The sequence below is a fragment of the Scyliorhinus canicula genome, chromosome 9, assembly GCF_902713615.1.
Source record: "Scyliorhinus canicula chromosome 9, sScyCan1.1, whole genome shotgun sequence".
NCBI lineage: Eukaryota > Metazoa > Chordata > Chondrichthyes > Carcharhiniformes > Scyliorhinidae > Scyliorhinus > Scyliorhinus canicula.
This window is the reverse complement of record NC_052154.1, coordinates 190,361,561-190,383,634: the sequence shown is the minus strand read 5'-3', so window position 1 is coordinate 190,383,634 and position 22,074 is coordinate 190,361,561. Positions and strand designations below refer to the sequence as shown.

The following is a 22,074-nucleotide window of genomic DNA, read 5'->3' as shown; positions in this document are numbered from 1 at the left end:
CTGGAATGAGGAGCTCATTTTATTGCATGCTCATTTGAAAGAAAAAAAGTGTTGACATGTCCATCCACACCCAGCAGAAGACAGTGCCGGAGGGTGCTATCGACCCCGCGCCTAAAGTCAGTGTCTTGAATGCAAAGAAAAATAAGTTTGTATGTGAATGATTGAACAGTTTTCTTTTCAGTTGACTGGCTTCCCCTTTTGTTCTGTCTCGAAACATCCGCCGTAGCTTTAAAAGCCCTGGAAGCTCTCAATAGCATCAATGAATCAGCTCTATACCTGAAGAGCAGAATGTTTTACCTCTGAGTCACTGGTCCATCCATTCTGCCCACTCTCATCCTGCCCGGAGCAGCAGGATTCCGGATTCCTATCCCCATCCATCCTGAAGCCACGTGATCCTGAGATTTAAAAAAAGCCCGGGGCAATTAGGAGAAGAAAAGCCCTGTTAACTTTCTCTCCTCGTGCCCCCTCCACCAGGAGATCGAAACGGCTTCAGGGTGTTGACAATCTTTACGTTATCGGTCAATTCGTGTGGTGTGATCTCTGTGCCAGACAACAAGCACCTCCAGCTCCCTCTTGAAGACCGGAAATGGTGGACAAATTCAGCGGGTCTGGCAGCATCAGTGGAGAGTTGGCGTTTGAGCCCCATGTGACTCTTCGGTTCCCGATAGCTTCGCACAGAACGATAGGGAAGGTGGAGGGACATATGGGGTGGAATTCTCTGTCCTGCCTCACCCGTTTTCCTGCATGGCCCGCCCCCTACCGGCAGCGGGATTCTCCGTCCCGGCAGCCGGCGAATGGGATTTCCCATTGCGGCGATCCCTGCGCCATCAGGATATCCGTGGGCATGAGTGCGCCGGCGGTGGAATGGAGGATCCCGCTGATGGAGAATCCAGGTGGGGGGAGGTGGGGCGGTGGGGGGTGGGGGTGGGGGGGGGGGTGGGGGTGGGGGGGGGGGTGATATTAAAATCAGATAAAAGAAAATTACTGCGGATGCTGGAATCTGAAACAAAAAACAGATAATGCTGGACCGTCTCAGCAGGTCTGACAGCATCTGTGGAGAGAGAAGGGAGCTAATGTTTGACAAAGAGTCATCCAGATTCAAAACGTCAGCTCCCATCTGTAATTCTGTTGTCGGATGGCCTGATTGATGTGACAAGAATACTTGTAACTAAAGCTACAAACAATTTATTAACATTAACTGTGGGTCAAATATATTCAAAACAACAGATGAATAATAGTATGAACATGCACAAGCAACCTCTCTCCCAGCTCCCTCGTCAGCCTGAGGTCACCTGACTCGAACATTCACTTAAAGACTAATGAGACTCCTAGTGATCAGTTGGTGAATTGCAATGCAGCCATGACATCACTACACCTCTCTCTCCACAGATGCTATCAGACCTGCTGAGATTGTCCAGTATTTTCTGATCTTATCTTAAAGTTAGAGCTCGGTCATTTTATCAGGAAAGAAGCATTTTCTTTCGCAAACACGACAGTTCAAATCTGGGGGAAGACTCTCCTCCAAAAGGCTACGAAGGCTCAGGTACCGAGGGAGAAAGAGAGAAGAGGGGATAAATGGGAATTGAGGCAAAGAGCAGCCTTGATTTAACAGAATGGTGGAAAATACGGAAGGGGCAGAATGGCCTGCTGTTTGTTGATCCTCTGTTCCAGTGTTGTAAATCCATTTCCTTCTGTCTGTGTGCTGATGTGTGTTTCTGACGTAGGTAAAGAAATTAATGAGAAGAGCATCCGTTTTGTCTTTTGATGCCTTCTCGGGGAGAGCCCAGTAAAAATGCCTGTAACCAGGGTGAGGTATCAGCTTTTACCACCTACACATACGCTCGGCACCGGCGGCCGAAAAGCAATTTCTTTACAATGGTCCCAAGTCAACCTTTCAGGGACTTTCTGCTGTTTTCCACCTCCGGTCGGTGACTGAGGAAAAATAGCGCGTTCACTGAACACGAAATGGAAAAAATGAAATGAAAATCGCTTATTGTCACAAATAGGCTTCAAATGAAGGTACTGTGAAAAGCCCCTAGTCGCCACATTCCGGCGCCTGTTCGGGGAGGCTGGTACGGGAATTGAACCGTGCTGCTGGCCTGCCTTGGTTTGCTTTTAAAGCCCGATGCTAAACCAGCCCCATTCCACAGTGCCTTTCCATGCATTAGCGCACATCAGTACAAACGCAGTCAGAAGAATCCGTCCCAAAGGACCTTATTTATACATCTATCAAACAAATCCTTCAAGGTACAACGAGGAAAGGAGGCCAGAAAAACAAAATGAGGCAACAGCAGAACAAATCCTGCTCTGTGTTAAGTGTACATTCCGTGTGATGTTGGTAATGACAACATCGCGAGTGTGAAGAAAGCTAAATTTGTTGCTTGTAAGAAGTGTTGCAAGCGTCAAACGTGGATGGAGCAGATGGGGAAAAGAAAAGCTATCATTCAGACACTTCTTTTCTCATGTTGGTCGGTGATCAGATGGATGTCAGTGGGACTTTTCATGCGTTTACGCAGACAGCTACACGGAGGTTGTTTATTTGGATCTGATGCCGGTTTTGTGAAGAGTGCAATGGGGAGCCACAGGCTCGAAATGTCCATGTTCGCTGCAGTTGTTGGAGTTCAAGGCCGCGCCACCTATGTTGGTGGACGGATCGAACGTCTCAGAAAAAAGGGGTCTTGGATTTCAGAAATTGTTGTTGCAACAGCCTTCCTGCTCGTTGGTTTGTCCATCCAGTCGATGGTGTAAACTGGGCAAAGCGGCTGATTTACCTGAAGCACTCTGCCCAGTTTCTCAAATGATGAGCCGCATTCTATCAGCTGTGAACTTCTACCTAACTCACACAAAGTCTGGCCGACATTGGTTTCCAGTCCCTCGATACGTTGATTTAAAAAGAAAACCTTTTAGCCTTGGTTTTCAGATCCCTCCATGGCATTCCCCCCTCCCTATCGCTGTAATCCCAGCGCTAAACCTGCCGAGACTGCACTGCTCCCCAAATTCTAACCTCCTGTGCATCCTGATTTTAATCACTCCGCTGTTGGTGGCCGTGCTGTCAACTGCCGAGATCCTACGCCCTGGGATTCTCTACTTCTCTCTCCCTCTTTTAAGACTCTCCTTAAAACTTACCTCTTCAAATGATACCAGCCTCCCCGTTCCAGCCTCCTTGGACAGGCGCCGGAATGTGGCGACTAGGGACTTTTCACAGTAACTTCATTGAAGCCTACTCGTGACAATAAGCGATTTTCAAATGCGTTTTTGTTCACATGTCCCAATATCGCCTTACGAGGCTCGGTGAGAGCTGGCGCAGACGCGATGGGCCGAATGGTCTCCCTCCGCCCCGTAAAACATTCGGTGTCAACGTTCGTTCGGTTACACTCCTGAGATGCCCCCGGGCCATTTTACTGCCTTTAAGGCGCCATATAAATGCAGGCCGTTGTCACACAATATCCGGATGCTGGGAGAACAAACAAAGAGAACAAAGAACAAAGAAAAGTACAGCACAGGGACAGGCCTTTCGGCCCTCCAAGCCTGTGTTGGTTATGATGCTCTCACTATAAAACAAAACCTTCTGCCCTTACTCGCTCTGCATCCCTCTATTTCCACCCTATTCATTCACCCACCCAGATGCTTCTTAAATGTTGCTAATGCGTCTGCTTCCACCACATCCTCTGGCATCCAGGCACCCACCACTCTCTGTGTGAAAAATGTACCCCGCACATCTCCCTTAAACTTTCCCCCTCTCACCTTGAACCCGTGCCCCCTGTAATTGACACTGGGACGATATGCCTTCCTGGTGAGGTAGCTAACAGGTAGTTAGCAAGCTCCTCGATGCCAGGTGAGTGCAGCAGGACCTTGCTGAAGCTTGGTACCATGTAACTCAAACAAAAGTAAATCTTTGAACTAATTTAGCTGGGCGCTGAGCACCAGGATAAAACATTAAAAATGAGAATCAAGGGTCAGGTTTTTTCACCGCAAGGGTTTGGAGCGTCGGGTCGGGAAGGGGTGTGGGGTTTGGGTACTGCGAGCTGTGATAATCCCTCAAATGATGATGCGTTGGAAACACTACATGATCCTGGTTACTTCCGGGATTTACTGGGAAGCTTCTGAAGGAGGACGAGAAACAGTGTGGAACTGTTTGGTCAACCATTTAAATAATCATTTAAACAATCAATTCATTGAATCCTTAACCCTAAATTCTATCTTTAACAGTCAGCAAACACATTCCTGAAACTGCCCAGTTACTGAACTGCCTGTGGGAAAAACACATTCTCGCAGGACCCGTTTTCAGTCTTTCACTGGAATTGTGGGTAGAATTTTAGAATCCCTACAGGGCAAAGGGGGCAAAGAATAACCTCAGTGGGCAGCACGGTGGCCCAGTGGGTTAGCACTGCTGCCTCACGGCGCTAAGGTCCCAGGTTCGATCCCGGCTCTGGGTCACTGTCCGTGTGGAGTTTGCACATTCTCCCCGTGTTTCGGTGGGTTTCGCCCCCACAACTCAAAGATGTGCAGGGTAGGTGGATTGGCCACGCTAAATTGCCCCTTAATTGGAAAAAATGAATTGGGTACTCTAAAATCTATTTAAAAAAAGAATAACCTCAGAAACTACGACAGGTCAGCTTGACATCAATAGAGGGAAAACTGATGGAGAGCATAATACAGGATGAGAAAAAAATAAGTTAATACTAGACAGTCAACACGGCTTTGTTAAGGGCAGGTTATGTCAGAAAAATGTAATTGAGTTATTTGATGAGTTGACACAGTGGATGAAGGTAGTGAGGTGGATGTTGTATATTTGGACTTTCAAAAGAATTTGAAACGGTGCCACATGGCAGGTGGGTGAGCAAATTAGGAATGTTTGGGATTGATGGGTCCTTGGCAGCGTGGATTTGAAGTTGGCTAAGAGATAAGAAATAGCAGGTAGGTATAGATGGGCATTTCAGAGACTGGAGGTGAGTCAAAAATGCTCTCCAAGGCTCAGTGGGTACCCTTGCTTTTTCTGATTTATATAAATGATTTAGAAGTGGGTGTTGAGAGCAAATTCTCTAAATTTTCAGACAATATTAAACTAGGGCGAATAGTGAATTGTGAGGATGACGCTGAGCGACTTCAGAGGGACATTGACAAGTTGGCCAAAAGGGCAGACACCTGGCAGATGAACTTCAACGTGGCAAAATGTGAGGTAATGCGCTTTGGGAGAAGAATCATCGGGAGATAATACAGGCTCAATGGTCCAACATTGAGGGGAGTACAGGAGCAGAGAGACCTCGGGGTTCAAGTGCACAATTCTCTGAAGGCAGGCAAGTTGAAACAGTTGTTCAGAAGGTCTGGAGCATCCTTGGGTTTATCAATGGAGGCATAGAGTATAAAAGCCAGGAAGTGATGCCACACCTCCACAAATCATTGGTCAGGGCACATTTGGAGTATTGTATTCAGTTCTGGACACCTTATTTCAGGAAGGATGTTAAAGCCCTGGAGAGAGTGCAGAGGAGATTTACTAGAATGATACCAGGAATGAACAATTTTAGATACAGGGAAAGATTGGAGAAAATGGGCTTGTTCTCCTTGGAGCAGAGAAGATTAAGAGGCCACCTTATTGGGGCGTTCAAAATTCTGAACAATTTTGACAGGGTAAAAAAGGACATTCTGTTTCCACAAGTTGGTATGTCAGTGACTCGGGGTCACAATTTCAAGATGGTCAGGAAGAGAGCTCGGAGTGAGATGAGGAGAAACCTCTTTACTCAGAGAGTTGTTGGGGTTTGGAATGCGCGGCCTGGGAGAGTGGTGGAGGTGGGTGGATTCCACAGGGGGTTTCAAAAGCGATATATATTTGAAAGTAATGAATTTAGAGGGCTGAGGAATGGGACTTGCTAGATTGCTCTTTTGGGAGCAGTGCTAACATGATGGGACGAATGGCCTCCATCTGTGCTATAAAAAACAAAACAAATATTTGGCCCATTGAGTCTGCATCTACCCTCCGAAAGAGTACTCTTCCCAGGCCCACTTCCCCGTCCTATCCTTGTAACACCATAACCTGACCTGCACATTACTGGACACTAAGGGGCAATTGATCATGGCCAATTCACCTAACCTGCACATCCCTGGACTGTGGGAGGAAACTGGAGCACCTGGAGGATTTTCAGAGGGAAGGGAAAGACAACATTTTTGGAGGCTGACGATGAGGTGTGATAGTGCAACATGTCAATAGATGAGGGTTAGTGGGATTTTGGCTGCTTTAAAGGGGATTTGAAGAGAGAGAGTGAAGAGTAAGTGGAGCTGCAAGGTGTGCTGCTCTGTCGGGCAGGGAAATGCTGAAGAATTCAGAGTGCAATATTCGGCACCTAAAAGTGTCATAATATCCAGCCTTCCTGCCTTCCTGAGGTCGGTGAACCTCTCTGGGAAATTGCCTCCTGGTTCATACTGGTTGACTGCTTCAGCTACTTCCACCCATTGCCCGTTTGGTTTGAAAGACTGGCCTGGTTCCTCCCACCTGCAGGTGAAAACACCTCACTTCAGCCCCTCACACCCACCAGGGAGCCGTTCCTTATCTCCGCTCCATCCCTATGGTTGCCAAAACCTTTGGAAACAATGTAGAATTCAGCCAATCCGACCAGTGCTGCAAGCAGATGTAGTGATTCTTCCTTCGGCAATGTGCTGGTCACCATTGTGTCCGCAGTCTGTGATTGGTTGGGAAGCCTTAAAGCAGGATTCTAATGATGTTAAGCCCATGGGCAGAACAAACAGGTTCTCAACATGTTGCCTGACCCCAGCTGCAAGGTCACAGGGCAAGTTGCGAAGGCTGTTAAATGGAAAGTGTGATCCTTTGCTTCATACATAAACGACTTCAGCACTTAAGCAAGGAGGTTATCTCTAAATGTTATATAGGCCTCAGCCGGGGTATTACCTCCAGTTCTGCGTGCCATACTTGAGGAAGGATGTCAAGACCTGGGTGAGGTTGCCGACGAGATTTACTCGAACAATAATAATAATATTTAATAGTGTCACAAGTAGGCTATCATTAATACTACTGTGAAAATCCCCTCGTCGCCACATTCCGGCACCTGTTCAGGTACACAGAGGGAGAAAATTCAGAATGTCCAATTCACCTAACAAGCATGTGTTTCGGGACTTGTGGGAGGAAACCGGAGCACCCGGAGGAAACCCACGCAGACACAGGGAGAATGTGCAGACTCCGCACAGGCAGTGACCCAAGCTGGGAATCGAACCTGGGACTCTGGCGCTGTGAAGCAACAGTGCTAACCACTGTGCTTCTGTGCCGCCCAAAGCTGAGGGACTTCAGTTATGGGGGATTGTCGATGGAGGTGGCTATGAAGAGATTTGACAGGGATGTTCAACATCATGGCTCTGGGCGAGCAAATAAAGAGAAATTGTTTCCAGTTGCGGAAGGGTTTTTTATTGAGGAGACACAGATTGGCCAAAGGTCCAAAGTTCACATGAAGGAACATATTCACCAATGAGTTCTTGTGATCTTGAATGCACTGTGCTCAAAGGGTGGTGGTAGCAACAGTACGGCTTATATTCATACAGCACCTTTAACATAATATAATGTCTCAATATGCTGTGCAGGAGCAATACAAGACAAATCTAGACACTGAGCCATATAAGGCAAGATAAGGGCAGCTGGCCAAAACATTCATAAAAGAGATACATTTTAAAAGAGCATCTGAAAATCTGGAAGCGAGTTGGAGAATTGGAAAGGGAATTCCAGAGCTCAAAGCCCAGGCTGCTGGTCGCAAGGCTGCCAACGATGGACCAATTAAACCCAGAGATGCTCAGGAGGCCAGAGATGTTCAGGAGGCCAGAATTTGATGAGCGCAGCTATATTGCAGATGGTGGGGCTGGAGGAGATTCCAGAGATAGGGAGGGGTGAGGCCATGGAAGGATTCAAAATCAACTGGGTGAACTTTAAAATTCAGGCTTTGCTTGACCGGGACCAGGCATAGGTTAGCGAGCAGAGGGCTGTGAGGGAAACAGGACTCCAGACGGGTTAAGACACTAGCAGCAGAGTTTTAGGTGAGTTCAGGTTTATGAAGGGTAGACGACAGGAATCATAGAATTTACAGTGCAGAAGGAGGCCATTCAGCCCATCGAGTCTGCACCGGCCCTTGGAAAGGGCATCCTAATTTAAAAAAATAAATAAATTTAGAGCACCCAATTAATATTTTCCAATTAAGGGGCAATTTAGCATGGCCAATCCACCTACCCTGCACATTTTGGGTTTTTGGGGGCGAAACCCACACAAACACGGGGAGAATGTGCAAACTCCACACGGACAGTGACCCAGAGCCGCGATCGAACCTGGGACCTTGGCGCCATGAGACAGCAGTGCTAACCACTGCGCCACCGTGCTTCCCTAGAAAGGGCACCTTACTTAAGCCCACGCCTTCACTCTATCCCCGTAACCCAGTAACCCCACCTAGCCTTTCTGACATGAGGGGGCAATTTAGCACGGCCAATCCACCTATCCCGCACAACTTTGGACTGTGGGAGGAAACTGGAGCACCCGGAGAAAACCCACGCTGACAGAGGGAGAACCTACAGACTCCACACAGACCGTCACCCGAGGCCGGAATTGAACCCGGGTCCCTGTCGCTGTGGGGTAGCAGTGCTAACCACTGTACCACCCATTGCAGATGCTGGCGATCTGAAATAAAAACAAAATGCTCGAAAAACAGCAGATTTTGGGCAGCACGGTGGCGCAATGGTTAGCAATGCTGCCTCCAGAACTGAGGACCCGGGTTTGAATCCCGGCCCTGGGTCACTGCCTGCGTGGAGTTTGCACATTCTCCCCCTGTCTGCATGGGTTTCAGCCCTACAACCCAAAGATATGCAGGTCAGGTGGATTGGCCACGCTAAATTGCCCCTTAATTGGAAAAAAAACAATTGGGTACTCTAAATTTAAAAAAATAGATAAACAGCAGGTTTGGCTCTGTCTGTAGAGAGAGAAACAGATTTAAGGGCGCAAAGCGTCTGTCCTCCTCAGGAAACTAAGGAAATTCGGCATGTCCACATTGACTCTAACCAAGTTTTAAAGATGCACCATAGAAAGCATCCTATCTGGCTGCATCACAGCCTGGTATGGAAACTGCTCAGTCCAAGAGCACTGATTTCTGGACCCTCCCGCACCACGCCCCCCCCCCCCCCCCCACCTCAACCCATGCCCCAAATTTTAAATTAAGGGGTACGAAGAACAAAGAACAATACAGCCCAGGAACAGGCCCTTTGGCCCTCCAATCCTGCGCCGATCACGAGTTCCATCTAGACCCACCGCCTGTATCCTTCTATACCCCGTCTGTTCATGTGCCTAGCCAGATAAGTCTTAACGTATGTGCCTCAACCACCTCACTTGGGAGTGCATTCCAGGCCACCACTACCCTCTGTGTAAAAAAACTCCCCCCGCACATCTCCACTGAATCTTTCCCCACTCACATGGAACTTGTGCCCCCTTGTAATTGTCATTTCCGCCCTGGGAAAAAGCCTCCAACTGTTCACCCTATCTATAACCCTTAAAGTTTTATAAACTTCTATCAGGTCACCCCTCAGCCTCTGCCTCTCTAGGGAGAACAATTCCAGTTTATTCAATCTCCCCTGATAGTTAATACCCTCCATACCAGGCAACATTCCTGGTTAACCTTTTCTGTACTCTCTCCAAAGCCTCCTCGTCCTTTTGGTAGTGCGGTGACCAGAATTAGACACAGTATTTCAAATGTGGCCGAACCAACGTTCTATATAACTGTGACATAATTTTTGAGCTTTTATAATTGATACTCCGTCCTATGAAGGCAAGCATGCCATATGCTTTCTTTACCACCATTTCTACCTGTGCTGCCACTTTTATGGATCTGTGGACTTGCACGCTGAGATCTCTCTGTGTGTCTATGCTCCTGATGGTTCTGCCATTTATTTTACAGCTCCCACCTGAATTAGATCTACCAAAATGCATCACCTCGCATTTGTCCGGGTTAAATTCCATCTGCCCAATTTAGCAGCCTATCCTGTTGTATTCCCTGTTGTATTCTCTGACAATCTTTATCACTTAGTCAAGTTCACTGGCCTATAATTACCCGGATTATCCTTGCAACCCTTCTTAAATAGTGGTACAACATTGGCTATCCTCCAATCTTCTGGACACAAAGATTTCTGTTAGAGTCCCAGCGATTTCATCTCTTGTCTGTTTTAGTAATCTGGGATAGATGCCATCTGGCCCTGGGGATTTGTCTACCTTAATGCTTTTTAATACACCTAGCACTTTCCACCTCATAATAACGGCCTGCACTAAAGTGTTTACACATCCCTCTGAAACAATCAATGTGTCCCTCTCCTTTGTAAATACCGATGCAAAATACTCATTCAGGACCTCACCTACTTCCTTTGGTTCAACACATAATTTCCCTCCTTTGTCCTTGATTGAACCAACTCTTTCTCCAGCTACCCTCTTGTTCCTAATATACGTATAAAATGCCTTGGAATTCTCCTTAATCCTGTCTGGCAAGAACATTTTGTGACCCTTTTTGCCCTCCTAACTCCCTGCTTGAGCTCTTTTCTACTTTCCTTGTATTCCTCAAGTGCTTCATCTGTTTTTAGTTGCCAGCAACTCCCGCATGCATCTTTTTTCTTTCTGACAATATTCGCAATTTCCCTGGTCATCCATGGTTCCCGAATCCTGCCTTTCCTGTCCTTCCTTTTTACCGGCACATGCCTATCCTGCACTCTCATCAACTGCTCCTTAAAAGACTCCCACATGCCAAATGTGGATTTACCCTCAAACAGACTCACCCAAACAACAGCCTCCAAATCCTGCCTAATCTGGTTGTAGTTAGCCTTCCCCCAATTTAGCACCTTAACTCTAGGACAACACTCGTCCTTTTCCATGAGTAACCAAAAGCTTACAGAATTGTGGTCACTGTTTACCACATGTTCTCCCACTGCAACGTTGATGATCTGACCAGGCTCGTTCCCTAGTACTAGGTTCAGTATAGCCCCCTCTCTAGTCAGACTATCCACATATTGTTCCAAAAATCCTTCTTGGACACACTTATCAAATTCCTCACCACCCAGACCCCTAGCCCTGAGGGATTTCCAGTCAATATGAGGAAAATTAAAGTCTCTCACTACAACAACCCTATTATTTCTACATCTATCCAGAATCTGCTTACATATCTGTTCTTCAACTTCCCGTGGGCTGTTGGGAGACCTGTAGTACACCCCCATCATCGTGACTGCCCCCTGCCTGTTTCTGAGCTCTACCCACAGTGTGTCGTTACTTGATTCTTCCATGGTGTCCACCCTCGGTCCTGCTGTAATACATACTTGAGGGTACTCAAGCCCTCGGCACCCCACCTCATAAGGTACCCCTCAGCCCGATCCCCAGCATGGGCAAGATTCCACCTGGGCACGTTGGCACTGACGGTCTGGCACCTGGGTGGCACTGTGAAGATGTGAGGCTGGCAGGGCCATGGGTACAGCGTGGCACCTGGAATGCCAGGGCATCAACTCAAAGTACTGGTATGCCCGGTCCATGTTTGTGGAAACCAGTGCCAAATAGTGCCCGGTCGGGGTCGGTTTGGTCCTGTCCCTTGGGAACCTCTGATGCAGACATATTCAAGTGAGGCTAACCACTCACTTAAATGTGCAAATCTGGATCCTGCCCTCATCGCGATGCCTCATGAAATCTTTTTAGATCTCGCGAGGCATAATGGGCAGCATAACTCTCGCCCCTCCCGAGATGTACCAGTCTCGTTAGGTCCTGAGTCGGGCACAACGAGACAGGTAAATCTCACTCAAAGCTTTGAGTCCAATATGATTCATCCTGGGAACTGAAGAGAGGCAGAAATGTTATGGGTTTTACACTGCTGAGAAAGTAGGGACGGTAGGTGGAGCAAAATCTTTCCCTTTTGCATGTCAGTGTGGTGATAGCCACTGTAGTTATGTGTACTTGCAGTAGGGGGATGTATGCCTGTACCTGTAATACAGGTTCCTCCGATAAGCCCCTGCCGGCTAGCTCCGCCCACAGGGAGCTTGTGTATAAATATGCGTGTGAGTCACTCAGACCCTATTCCACAGTTGCAGCCGGAGGAATAGCATCACACAGCAATAAAGCCTCGATTGTACATGTCTCTCGTCTTTGAGTGCAATTGTTAGCGCCACAATTTATTGCTGTGTGATTTTCCGTACACCATGGACATCAGGATCAAGCCTAACCGTCTGCACTGGATCCGCAGTCGCCTCACGCCAGGAAAGACTTTGTTCACTGGCTTGCAGTCTTCGAAGCCTACATCTCTTCAGCGGACCCTCCCACAACGGAGGCTCAAAAAAAACAACTCCTGTACTCAAGACTTAGCTCCAGTGTCTTTCCGCTAATTCAAGATGCGCCTGACTACACCAGAGCTATGGAACTGCTCAAGGAGAACTATGCACAGTCGACGAACACCCTGTTTGCGAGGCATCTACTCTCTTTTCGCGTCCAGCAGCCGGGTGAGTCAATTGAGGACTTCTGGAGGGCCCTTATACCTCTGGTACGAGACTGCGACTGCCGGGCCCTCACAGCCACAGAACACTCTGATTTACTCATGCGCGATGCCTTTGTTACAGGCATTGCATCGGACCCCAACCGGCAACGACTGCTGGAAGGGGCCGCCACCGACCTCGCGGCCACAAAGACTCTGGCGCTTTCCATGACGGTCGCCTCCCGTAGTGCACGATCTTACTCCGCTAGCCACTCGGCCCACCCGTCCTACCCCTCATGGACCCCGCAACCACCCCCCCAGCAGCCACCCCCACGTACTACGCCTGCGCTGCTCTCCGCACTGCGCTCCCTGGGGGTCCCCTTTGTTACTTCTGCGGTCAGCAGAAGCACCCCTGCCAACGCTGCCCGGCCCGCATCGCGACCTGCAAAGCTTGTGGCAAGAAAGGCCACTTTGCAGCGGTGTGTCAGTCCTGGACGGTTGCCGCTATCGCGCCCCCGTTCCCCCCTCGCCTCAGCCGCTCGCACAATGGGTCCTGCCGTCCACTTCCCCCGACCCCACGTGCGATCAGTGGGCGCCGCCATCTTTCGCCGCCCCCACCACGTGCACTCCATGGGCGCCACCATCTTCATCCCCCACCGCCATGTGCGTTACATGGGCGCCGCCATCTTGTCCCGACCCCACAAAGTGCGCTCCATGGGCGCCGCCATTTTGTCCGCCGCCATCTTCTCCCACACGGTACTCCAGACGCCGCCATTTTGTCCTCCCCCGGGACAGGGCCACGGGACATGGGTCGCAACCGCTCCTCGTCGGAATCATCTGACTCGACTGCCGATCGCCCGCTACTCGCCTCCGTTACGCTCGACCAGTCGCGTCCTCGCAACCTGGCACCCTCTTCCACAACGGTGCTGGTCAACGGCCACGTGACCTCCAGTGCAATCTCCAGAGCCTCACCCTCAAATTCGGCAGACCCCTACCTCCCCTCACCGTTTGCAGCCTCGCGACCCTCAAGGTCGAGCCTCCCTCCCTCTTTGCCAATCTGACTGTGGATTGCAAGCCCGTCGCCACCAGGAGCAGATGGTACAGCACCCAGGACAAGGACTTCATCAGGTCCGAAGACCAGCGGCTGCTTCGGGAGGGTATCATCGAGGCCAGCAACAGCCCTTGGAGAGCCCAGGTGGTAGTGTTTAAGACCGGGGAGAATCACAGGATGGCCGTGGACTACAGCCAGACCATCAGAGGGCAGCACGGTAGCATTGTGAATAGCACAAATGCTTCACAGCTCCATGGTCCCAGGTTTGATTCCGGCTTGGGTCACTGTCTGTGCGGAGTCTGCACATCCTCCCCGTGTGTGCGTGGGTTTCCTCCGGGTGCTCCGGTTTCCTCCCACAGTCCAAAGATGTGCAGGTTAGGTGGATTGGCCATGATAAATTGCCCTCAGTGTCCAAAATTGCCCTTAGTGTTGGGTGGGGTTACTGGGTTATGGGGATAGGGTGGAGGTGTTGACCTTGGGTAGGGTGCTCTTTCCAAGAGCTGGTGCAGACTCGATGGGCCGAATGGCCTCCTTCTGCACTGTAAATTCTATGATCAACCGGTACACGGCGCTCGACGCGTACCCCCGCCACCGCATTTCTGATATGGTCAATCAGATTGCACAGTACCTGATCTTCTCTACTATTGACCTGAAATCCGCCTACCACCAGCTCCCCATCTGTAAATCGGACCGTCCCTACACTGCCTTCGAGGCAGACGGTCGTCTGTACCAATTTCTTAGTGTTCCCTTCGACGTCACGAATGGAGTCTCGGTATTTCAACGAGAAATGGACCGAATGGTTGACCAGTACGGACTGCAGGCCACCTTCCCGTACCTTGACAATGTCATCATCTGCAGCCATGACCAGCAGGACCATGACGCCAACCTTTCTAAATTCCTCCACACCGCATCTCTCCTTAATCTCACATACAACAAGGAGAAGTGCGTGTTCCGCACAGACCGCTTAGCCATCCTCGGCTACGTAGTCCAAAACGGACTATTGGGGCCCGACCCCAACCGCATGCGCCCGCTCATGGAGCTTCCACTCCCCCACTGCCCCAAGGCCCTCAAACACTGCCTTGGGTTCTTTTCTTATTACGCCCAGTGGGTCCCACAATACGCGGACAAGGCCCGCCCACTTATCCAGTCCACACATTTTCCCCTCACGGCCGAGGCACAACAGGCCTTCGCCCGCATTCGATCTGACATAGCCAAGGCCGGGATGCACGCAGTAGACGAGACACTGCCTTTTCAAGTAGTAAGCGACGCTTCAGATGTCGCCCTTGCTGCCACGCTGAATCAGGCAGGCAGACCCGTGGCATTCTTTTCTCGCACCCTCCACACCTCCGAAATTCGACATTCCTCTGTTGAAAAGGAGACCCAGGCAATCATTGAAGCAGTGCGGCACTGGAGGCATTACCTGGCCGGCAGGAGATTCACTCTCCTCACTGACCAACGGTCGGTAGCCTTCATGTTCAACAACACGCAGCGGGGCAAGATCAAGAATGACAAAATCTTGCGGTGGAGAATCGAGCTCTCCACCTTTAACTACGAGATCTTGTATCGTCCCGGCAAGCTTAACGAGCCCCCAGACGCCCTCTCCCGAGGTGCATGTGCCAGCGCACAAGTGAACCAGCTCCGTGCCCTGCACGAGAGCCTTTGCCACCCGGGGGTCACTCGCTTGTACCATCTGATCAAAGCCCGCAATCTGCCCTACTCCATCGAGGAAGTACGGACAGTCACCAGAGACTGCCAGGTCTGTGCCGAGTGCAAGCCGCACTCCTACCGGCCAGATCACGCGCGCCTGGTGAAAGTGTCCTGCCCCTTTGAACGCCTCAGCGTGGACTTCAAAGGGGCCCTCCCCTCCACCGACCGCATCACCTACATCCTTAGTGATGAATTTTCTAGGTTCCCCTTCGCCATCCCATGCCCGGATATGACGTCTGCTACCGTCATCAAGGCCCTGGATTCCATTTTCGCTCTGTTCGGTTTCCCCGACTACATCCACAGTGACAGGGGATCCTCGTTCATGAGTGATGAGCTGCGTCATTTCCTGCTCAGCAGGGGTATCGCCTCCAGCAGTTCGACCAGCTACAACCCCCGGGGAAACGGGCAGGTAGAGAGAGAGAACGGGACGGTTTGGAGGGCCGTCCAGCTTGGCCCTACAGTCCAGGAACCTCCCAGCCGCTCGCTGGCAGCAGGTCCTCCCTGACGCGCTCCATTCCATTCGGTCACTGCTGTGCACCGCAACTAACAATACACCCCATGAACGTGTTTTTACCTTCCCTAGGAAGTCTACATCCGGGGTGTCACTCCCGACTTGGTTCACGACTCCAGGCCCGGTCCTTCTCCGTAGGCATGTCCGGCACCACAAGGCGGAACCCCTGGTGGACAAAGTACGCCTTCTCCACGGCAACCCTCAGTATGCCTACGTGGAGTTCCCCGACGGCCGCCATGACACAGTCTTGCTCCGGGACCTGGCTCCTCAGGTGCCGATCCCATGCCCACGCCCCTTTTACCCCCCGCACCTCCCTCCTTTTTCCCGGCGCCCCCGTATTCATCCCCACCAGGTCCATCCCTCGTCCCCCTGCCCACACTGGAGGACACAGAAGATTTTGGCTCGCTCTCGGAGTCATCCCGCCAGCAGCCAGCACCAACACCACCAGCACCTGCACCATCGTTGCCATCACCGCCTGGGCCAACGTCGCCACCACAGCTACGCCGATCACAGCGGAACGTTCGACCGCTGATTCAGCTCAACCTGTAACCTGCTAACCGGATGGACTCTTGGTTTTCTTTGTTTGAATCCTTTTGTAAATATATCATCCGTTGTGTTATAGTTACACGTCACCCCCGCCGAACTCATTTTTTTACAGGGGGTGAATGTGGTGATAACCACTGTGATACAATGTATCTGTGTTACAGGTTCCTCCGGTAAGCCCCTGCCGGCTAGCTCCGCCCACAGGGAGCTTGTGTATAAATATGCGTGTGAGTCACTCAGACCCTAGTCTACAGTAGCAGCCGAAGGAATAGCATCACACAGCAATAAAGCCTCGATTGTACATGTCTCTCGTCTTTGAGTGCAATTGTTAGCACCACAGTCAGAAATAGGTTAAAGGGCAGGGGTGATTGATTGTAAAGATGCCATGAAACACAAGGCAAAGAGAGTGGTCACAGTCGTAATGAAGGAAGAAAGTATTGGTTCAGAGTGGGTGTTCATAGCAGGTAGCCGGGTGTTAATAGGTCAGGCTATCTGAAAGCAAAAATATGAGAAAAAGATACAGACTGACACTAGGGCAGTGGGGAGGGTGGGGCGGGGGTGGGGCGGGGGGGGGGGGGGACGAAATGAGGGATAGATTTCATGGTCTGTTGGACTTAATGTTGAATCTAGAGTTAAACAGTGAGCTCCATCTTCCCAAAGTTTAATTGGACAAAATGTCTGCTCATCCAGTGGTGGATAAGCAGTGTGATAATTTCGCAGCTCAGCAGGTTTAACGTTAAAATTCAAACTGGATTTGGATATATATCTGGTGCGGGTGGGGGGGGGGGGGGGGGGGGGGGGAGACAGGGTGATGGGGAAGAGGAGGTGAGAGGAATTAATCGGAAGCTCCACCATAGGGCCAGTCAAGGCCCGGGGGTGGACTGACCAATCTGATTCTGTGCTGTACCCATCCTCTGGCACTAAAACATTCCAGATGTTGAAAATCTGAAATAAGAAGAGAAAGTGTTGGAAGGGCTAAGCGGGTCAGGCAGCCCGCGTGCAGTCTGACAAACTGGAGTTGACGTTCTCAGTCGGTGACCCTCCCTCGCAATTCAAGCTGAAACTCCTCGGAATGAGCTGCTGATTCTCTCCAGGGTGACTGTTCATAGAAGTGAGGCGGCAGCGAATTAAACAGGAAAGTGAAACACAGCCAATCCTTATTTCTGTCTGCGCAGATGCTGCATGAGGGTTGGCAACAATTTGTCCAATTTCCCCCCAATGGAACAGCATTCTCTCTGCTGTCTTTGTGATGTCCAGCTGGAATGCACACTTCCGTAAAGGTTATATTACTGCCGAGCTGATGTTGCAGACACCTCGGGCTGAGTTCTGAGGCAGTGGTTCCGCAACACCCCCCCTGCTTCCCCCCGACCCTTTCATAACGGCGAGAGACAATCGGCAGTTCGCCCTGCGGACATTAAATGGCCAACAGGCTTTAGATTGGCTTGGGCTGTGACACCTGCTTCTCTCCACGAGAGAGGGCCTTGCCTCTGAGAGCTGGCGACTAATCGGAGGCCTGGCAGGTCATCGGGATCGGTGACCACAGCTGGGGTGGCGGTGAGGCAGGGTGGACGGTGTTTAGCGTCGGAGTTGGGATTTATGGATAACCCCTTTCGCACCTTGAAGGTTTCAGGAACTGTTGAGTGTGCCAGGATGGGAGGCAGGCTCTCCATCCTCACCGGCTGCCTCCTGTTCCTCTGGGGCAGGCTCTGCTGCTGTAGCTTCCTCCTCGGGCAGCTCCAGCTCGTACAGCCTCAGTGCATCCCCCAGAGCTGCGGTGGCCAGCAGGAAGGCCACCAATCCTGGTTGGATTCCCATAGCTTTTGTCCGTAGGGGGTGAAAGGCAGACATGTTGACATGGTGCGTACCCCCGTGCCCAAACAGGTCACTGGGCTATATGTGGCCCCAGCCTGCACTGGAGCCCCTGCCCACGCATGTCTCCGCCCCCCCCCCCTTCCTCTCCACATCCCCACGCCCAGCACCGGCTGCTCGCCCAGCACTTCCGCAAGAACCTCTAGCTCTGGCACCCATCCCTCCTGACAGGCATCCATCCAAGCCAGCAGGGGTAAGGGGTATCTATCGCTGGCCCTACCCATGCCAGTGGTACACTCCAGGACCGCATCTGGCGCCCTCCTGTAGGGGTTACCATGGACGTTGCACTTGGGTGGGCTGCGTGATGCCGCCCCAGTGGATGGTGCCCGGTTGTTGGTGGGGGGGGGGGGGGGGGGGGGGGGAGACATGGTGTGCAGGAGTGGTGCAGGATTGGTGGGGAGGGTCGCCCACATGGCCAATGTTACTCTGCGCAACCACAGGCCACGGGGTGAGCAAGATGGCTGCCTTGCAGGCCGTGGCAGTGCCTGGTAACCCCAGTATGGGGGAAGTTACTCAGACCCCCCCCCCTCCCCATGGCCCATCCCCTGATCACCCCCACTAGCCCCCGCTGCTCACTCCCCCCAGGCTGTGGCTGATGCCACTCCCCCAGTCAGCCCAGCTGGTAGCAGGAATGCTCGCCCACCGTGGTGCCTCTGGGAACATGTCCAACCTCCTCTCCCTCTCCCTCAGCAACCACGGTGCCTGATTCCCGATTTTTAAAACCACAAGTGAAACTCACCATCGGTAATTCCTCCGGGCAGAGCATTGGGGAGGCCCGGGGAATACTGGGTCAGGCTCACTAATGATGTGCCACATGCGGAGTAGAACACATTGACGCCTCTGTCGAGGCACCGGAGCATGGCATTCCGTTGGGCACCCGATTTTCGCCTCGCGCGATTCTCCATCCTGTCGCGTTTCGAGAAGCTCCCCCGCGTTGAGAGAAACACGGTGCTGTGCGGTTGAGGCTTCCCATCATTTGGAACTCTGACTCTGTGTAGCATGCCTCGGAATGATCAAACTGTAGCTTTCGATGAGTAGGTTTGACCCTTTCGTTATTTATGCAAAAGCTTAGTTTGGTTCAAATGTAATACAACCATCCAGTTTTCATTTCACAGGTTCAATGTATCATGATTTTCACCTTCATATTACCTGGAATATTTTCCAATCTGAAGCAACTCTTTTACAGCCAATTTGTGACAATAACTTAGGACTGTTTTGCAGAGGAGTCCTGGACCGAATCGCTGCAGTTCGCCCTCTTAATGTAGACTGAACAAAATATTTCAGATGCAAGTCTTCACAGAGATTCGGCCACTCAACCCCTCGAGCCCGCTCTGTAATTCAATAAGTCGGTGACTGATCTGATTGCGACCTCAGTCCCACATTCCCGCCGACCCCGACAATCTTTGACGCCCTCAATTCTTAGTCAAGAACCTACCTACGTCTGCCTCACAAATAATCAATGACTGACTCCACTGATCTCTGGGGGAGCAAATTCCAAAGACACACAACCCAATCGCTGTCTTTTAGTTGCCTCCCCATGGTTCCAGTCGCCCCCCACATCCCTTCAGCATCCACCCCATCAAATCCCTTCAGTATCTCAGAAGTTTCAATTAGATCACCCCTCATTCTTCTGAACGCCAATGGATACAGGTCCAACCTTGCCTCATAAGACACCCTGCACCCCCCCCCAAACCACTGCCCCCCCCTCCCCCCCAACCACCGCTCCCCGCCCCAACCCCCCTCCTGCCTCCAATCCCCCTCCTGCCTCCAATCCCAGGTATCTATCAAGAAACAGTGAAAAGGTTTATCCTAAGTGTGTGGTGTCCAGCTGGTATCATATTTGGAAAGTACCTCAGCAACGCCTTCAACTCCATTCCAAACACCCTGCCATGTTCTGCTATCATGTCGCCCTATCACGTTCCCACTTCCTGCTCCAACCTCGAGGGGCTGGTCCACCCATCCTACCTCAGCAGCAGAAGTCGGCGATGAGGAATTGACCTCTGCCTGATAGTTGATAAAGGGTTGAACCTAGGAACGTGATCCTGTCTGACACCGCACTTGGGGCGATTTTACAGAACTCCTGGGCATGGATATCACATTAAATGGCCCATGAAATTTAAAGACTCAGCTCAGCTCTCCTATATTACTGGCATTTAGTGCTAACTGAGCTTTAAATTGTGCTGTAACTTGCAATACAATAGACCTGCTTGCACAGGGGTAGATCAATGTCAATTCTATGTTGACAAGTGAGGATGAAGTGATTAGGTTAAGACAAGGGGTACTAATAATGATGATAGCTCAAGGTAATGGACCAGGCTGAAAAGATAGAAATGGAAGATATTTACAAGACCCAGAGAATGTGTGAATAGTTAGTTAAAGCAGTGATGGGGGAGGGGGGGGGGGGGGGGAGTGTAAAATGTCAGTTCTAGTCCCTCCAAAGGCTAACAGGCCAACACCGGCCATGTTACCTTCCCGACTGTGTGGAAATGGGCAAATTCCCAACTCATTTCACCGCCTCTCCCATTCTTTTGTGGGATGTGGGTGTTGCTGATGACGCCAGTCTTTGTTGCCCATCCCAAGAGTCCTTGAGCTGAGTACCTTGCTTGGCCATTTCGGAGGGCAGTTAACAGTCAGCTGTGGGCCTGGAGTCACATGTAGGCCAGACCAGTTAAGGATGGCAGATTTCCTTCCCTAAAGGGACATTTGAGACCCAGATGGATTTTGACAACACTAGCCTCATGGTGAGAACTGACTTGACTTTCAATTCCAGATTTTATTGAATAATTGAATTGAAATTCTTCCAGCTGCCTGGGTGTGGGATTTGAACCCATGTCCCCATCGCATTATCCAGGATGTCTAGATGACTAATATGGTGACATTACCACGACACTACCATCTCTCCCTTTCTGAATGGCACTAAGTTGAATAACAGAAGAATTTGCTTCTGCCCGAATAACTGGAGACATGTTCAGAACAGATAAATATAATAATCTTTATTATTGTCACAAGTAGGCTTCCATTAACACTACACTGTGAAAAGCCCCTAGTTGCCACATTCCGGCGCCTGTTTGGCTACACGGAGGGAGAATTCAGAATGTCCAATTCACCTAACAATCACGTCTTTCAGGACTTGTGGGAGGAAACTGGAGCACCCGGAGGAAACGGGGACACAGGGAAAGCATTCAGTCTCCACACAGACAGTGGCCTAAGCAGGAATCGAACATGGGACTGGCACTGTGAAACAAAAGTGCTAACCACTGTGCAACCGTGTCACCCATTACTGTGACGCTGACTGCAGGACACTTTTCCCAGACTGCTTCACTGTGATACTGACTGCAGGACACTTTTCCCAGACTGCTTCACTGTGATACTGACTGCAGGACACCTTTCTCGGGCAGCACGGTCGCGTAAGTGATTAGCACTGTGGCTTCACAGCGCCGGGGTCCCAGGTTTGATTCCCCACTGGGTCACTGTATGTGCGGAGTCTGCATGTTCTCCCCATGTCTGCGTGGGTTTCCTCCGGGTTCTCCGGTTTCTCCCACAGTCCAAAGATATGCAGGCTAGGTGGATTGGCCATGATCAATTGCCCTTAGTGACCAAAAAGTTTAGGAAGGGTTATTGGGTAACAGGGATAGGGTGGAAGTGAGGGCTTAATTGGGCCGGTGCAGACTTGATGGGCCGAATGGCCTCCTTCTGCACTGTATGTTCTATGTTCCTATATTCCCAGACCCAGATCATGTCATAGTCGGAGAGACTGAAGGGTTCACAAACAAATTTCTCAGAAGCAAGTATTCAGTGTCAAACCAGGACTGTTTCCGAGTTTTTCCCTCATTAACACTTACAGAATTTGGAACTGAGAATCCAGCTCCCGGGGATAACAGCAACCCGAAATAATCAAGGCTCCAGTAATTCTCTGGAGAAACTCCACT

General features: G+C 50.7%; 1 protein-coding gene across 5 annotated transcripts in view; it reads left to right on the top strand.

Annotated features, from left to right (window-relative positions):
• Positions 1-22,074, top strand: part of LOC119971968 (protein kinase C-binding protein NELL1-like) — a 926,238-nt gene that overhangs the window by 606,951 nt on the left and 297,213 nt on the right. The window lies entirely within an intron of this gene.